The sequence below is a fragment of the Lucilia cuprina genome, chromosome 4 (genome assembly GCF_022045245.1).
Source record: "Lucilia cuprina isolate Lc7/37 chromosome 4, ASM2204524v1, whole genome shotgun sequence".
Classification (NCBI taxonomy): Eukaryota; Metazoa; Arthropoda; class Insecta; order Diptera; family Calliphoridae; genus Lucilia; species Lucilia cuprina.
In genome coordinates, this window is record NC_060952.1 from 76346448 (window position 1) to 76351381 (window position 4934).

The 4934-nt window shown below is 25.0% G+C and overlaps 1 protein-coding gene across 1 annotated transcript in view; it reads left to right on the forward strand.

Annotated features, from left to right (window-relative positions):
* The window catches only part of LOC111685738 (zinc finger protein 395), a 357927-nt gene that overhangs the window by 126778 nt on the left and 226215 nt on the right, over positions 1-4934 (forward strand). The gene's annotated exons all lie outside the window — the stretch shown is intronic.

Sequence of the window (4934 nt, forward strand, 5' to 3'; positions counted from 1 at the left end):
CTAGTCTATAGTCTAGTCTATAGTCTAGTCTATAGTCTAGTCTATAGTCTAGTCTATAGTCTAGTCTATAGTCTAGTCTATAGTCTAGTCTAAAGTCTAGTGTATAGTTAGTTCATTTTTTCGTTCAGTGTATTGATAAATTATAAATGACCTTTTTTTGCTAATTATGTTAAACAGCCCGCAATTAATGATTTATAATAAAATATCATTTCAGAACATATAAAAAAATCAAATCAGAGATAATTATATACTTATATGGGTGTTAATTTGTCATGCATTTTAAATTGTTTTTAAAATTTTACACAATTTAATCTCTAAACATTTCGTTAAAAAAATGTCGAATTTAATTTTTTTTATCATTAACACTCAAACGGAATACATTTATCAATATCAGAGCAATAATTTAATAAATTGGAAACCTACAGCTAAACTCCACTCCCTGGTAATTTAAGTTGTTGAAATATTAAAGAAATCAAATCAATGGACTTTTTTTGTTGATTTGCAAAAGGTATGGATGAATGTATGTATAAAAAAATATGCAATTTAATGTAGTTTTTTATAAACATATTTAATTGTTTTTTTATATAACAAATGTTTTGTTACATTGACCAAATGTACGAAAACATTGAAAAGCAATTTGTCATTAGAAATGACTGGTAATAATTTTATACTTTATTATTGTTATATATTTTTATTTTTTTTATGTAGCTGAATGTTACAGTTAAAGAATAAAGTATTCGAACAGTTAAGGTTATAAAAGGTTTAAAGTAAATATTGACAGGTTTAAACTAAAATTAATTTTTTTCAATTAAAGCGTATTTTGTTATGTGTAACTATGGCTTGGTTAACTTTTTCTTTACCGTTTGTAAATTTTTGTTTTTCACTGTAGTTGTTTAGCCAAAGATGCAATAATTAAACTCACTTTTGTAAAGCAGTAAATACTACATGAGTAAGTGCTAATAATCATTTGTACTTTTTCTTTATGCAATTGCAATTCTTACAATTTTGTTTTATCTTGTTTGAACTTCTTATATAGTAAATCCATTGGTGTTTTGTTAATTTTTATAAAAAAAAAAAATACAAATATGTTCTTTTTAGTGATTCAATCAATTAAATTACGAGCAGCAATAAAACATGTATAAATAATAATTGATTCGCTACAAATTGTGTTTTAACAAAGATCAATTGTGGTGAATGTTTCTAAGTTTTTGTTTCAAGAACTCACCCACAAAACTTGAGTTAAAATTTCTGAATTTAAAGTCTAAAACAGGTCAAATATAATTTTTTTACAAAAATTATATTAAATTCAAAAAGAAAAATTTAGTTTTCACTATTCAATAGCCAACATCAAAGTTTCCATTTAAATATTATTAAAATCCATTTAAATATTATTTAAATCGTTTGGCAACTTAAACATTTGATGAAGTCGAGCAAAGAAAAAAAAACGCTCTAACCTCCAAACAATTATCGCAACGATACAATTTTTGCTTTTTACTGCAAATCAATTATAATTTGTTGTTTCTATGTATGTATTTTCTTGTTATAAATTATTTGTTGCAAAACTTATTAAAGTCGTTTTTTTTTCATTCAACCTTGAGTATTCATTCATTTCGTTTTTTTTTCGTATAACATTTAAACTTTTAGAGCAAAAATTTTCCACTCATATGCAAGTCTATCTAAACATGACCGTCCGTCAGTCAGTTAGACTAATTTTTTTGTTTTTTTCATAAATGTATTTTTTGCTTAATAATTTAAACATCATAAGTAACTATACTTAAGAGTCTTAAACAAATATAAAAATCATTAATAACAAATAAAATAATAATAATTGAACAATAATTACAATCAAAAATCAATAAAGATTTTGTTACTTGCCTGATAGATTTAATACAAAATACTCTCCTTTTTTTGGCTTTTAAAGAATTATAATTCTTAAAGATCTAAATTATTCTACAAATTGTTAATAATTATAATTATATGTTTAATAAAATAAACAAAAAATTTAAGATATAAATATTAAGAGACCTTGTTTCAATTTAAGTTTTACGGAAATTACTTGTTTAATAAGTTAAATAACTTAAGGTGCATTTTAAGAAAAAAAATATAATATCTTAAAGATTTCATATTTCATTTAAAAAAGACTAGTACATATTTTATCTTCAGTTCAGGGTAAAGTCTTGATATTAGACCAATCTATAGACGAACAATATTGACTATATGTCAATCCATATTCTTGAAGAGTCTATAGTCTTGACTATAGAAGAGTCTATAGTCTTGACTATAGAAGAGTCTATAATCTTGACTATAGAAGAGTCTATAGTCTTGACTATAGAAGAGTCTATAGTCTTGACTATAGAAGAGTCTATAGTCTTGACTATAGAAGAGTCTATAGTCTTGACTATAGAAGAGTCTATAGTCTTGACTATAGATGAGTCTATAGTCTTGACTCTAGAAGAGTCTATAATCTTGACTATAGAAGTGTCTATAGTCTTGGCTGTAGAAGAGTCTATTAAGTTGACTATAGAAGAGTATATAGTATCGACTAAAGAAGAGTCTATAGTCTTGACAAGAGAAGAGTGTATAGTCTTGGCAGTAGAAGTTTGTTGACTATAGAAGAGTATATAGTATCGACCAAAGAAGAATATATAGTCTTGATAGAGTATATAGTGTTGACTATAGAAGAGTCTATTAAGTTCACTATAGAAGAGTTTATATTCTTGACTCTAGAAGAGTCTATAGTCTTGACTATAAAAAAGCCTAAAGTCTTGACTATAGAAAAGTCTATAGTATCGTCTATTATCAATATCGTCATATTCACACAATAATGTTCTATCAATCATTTATTTAATTAATTAATTTATAATTTAATAAAAAAAATATAATAAATTGATCTATTAAATATTAAACTTTACCTGTCCTTTTCACTATTCATTACCAATTAAGCTTACCTGTAAATAAGAAAAAACAAATATTATTTATTAATCAACTAATTAATTACTAAAATATAAACAACAAAATATTATTTAATTATTCAAAAAAAAAATCAACTTGTTTTTTTGTAACAAACTCAAATTATTTATTAATTTTAAATTTATAAACGTCATTAAAACATTTTCATATTAAACACTTTTTCGAAATCATATAAATTTATAGAAAAACTAAAATTATTTCATTAGTTACACACAATTAAAAATAATTAAGCACATCAACCTACACGCATTTGAAAAAAAATGTAGTAAAAACAAATAAATAAATTAATTAAAAAAAACATACACACATACACACTGAAACTGACAAAATGAAACAACAATTTTAATTCAATGTCAATGACGTATAGAAAAAAATTATATAATAATACTACTTAAATAATAAACATATAAAATTTAAATAAAATAAACAAAGTTTGTCATTAAGTTTGTAACATATAAATGGAATTTTTTCATTGTCTAAGTATAAAACAAAAATTGTATAATTACAATGAAACTTTTAATTAATATAACGAAAATTAAGAAATAATTAAATGGATTCGATTAATTATCAAAACAAACTTATAGTTATGTTATAACATATAATTAATTTATAATATAAAAGCCAATTAAAATATTAACTGATTTAATTAATCTTTATTATTAAATTAAAATATTCCATAAGACCCAATTTTAATGTAGGAAATTTATATTCGTCCTATTAGCATTTAAACAATTAAAAGTTTTAAAAATTTAATTGTTTTTATGTATAATGTTTAACAATCAATTAACATTTGGTAACACGATACTTTTTATTTAAAACTTTTATCTTTGACTGGAATTATTGTATTAACATGAGATTGTTGATAACCCTACATGGCTAATGGTATATAAATACAATGTTTCAGACAGCTAACTATTAGCATTTACATACTCTTGCGTGGAAGAGAATAGGTGTCATATTGTTGCAGTAATTTTTAAGGTCCACCTTATACTTCAGTCAATATATTTATTACTTCTTCATTAGTCTTTTTTCTTATTTATTATCCTACAGTCAGGAATATAGTAAATATAGTATGTATACAGTCCTGACCACAGTCTAGTCTATATTTATAATTACCTATAGTTTAATCTACATTCATGACTATAGTCTTGTCATTAATCTGAAGTCTAGTTTATATTTTACACTAAAGTATTGTCTTTATTCTTGTCTAGTTTACGGACTCGTCTATTGTCTATATATCTAGCCATTGAATACAGTCTAGTCTATAGTCTATAGCCCTGACCATAGTCTAGTCTATAATGTTCACTACAGTATTGATTTTAGTCTAGTATATAGTCTCTTCGTTAGAGTTTACTATAGTCTAGTTTTTAGTGTTGACTACGGTTTAGTTTTGACTGACTGTATTGAAGTACATAATATTGACTTAAGTCTCTAGTCTCTAGTTTTGCCTATATTCAGGATGATAGGCTGATCTATAGTTTTTATAGTCTAGTCCATAGTCTTCACTATAGTCTAGTCCATAGTCTTGACTATAGTCTAGTACATAGTCTTGCATATAGTCTAGTCCATAGTCTTAACTATAGTCTAGTCCATAGTCTTGACTATATTCCATTCCATAGTCTTGACTATGGTCTAGTCCATAGTCTTGACTATATTCTATTCCATAGTCTTGACTATGGTCTAGTCCATAGTCTTGACTATATTCTATTCTATAGTCTTGATATCGTTTCGTCTATAGTCTTGACTATAGTCTAGTCTATAGTCTGGACTAAAGTCTAGTCTATAGTCTTGACTATAGTCAGGTCTCAAGTCTTGACTATAGTCAGGTCTCAAGTCTTGACTATAGTAAGGTCTCAAGTCTTGACTATAGTCTAGTCTATAGTCTTGACTATAGTCTAGTCTATAGTCTAGTCTATAGTCTTGACTATAGTCTAGTCTATAGTCTTGACTATAGTCTAGTCTAT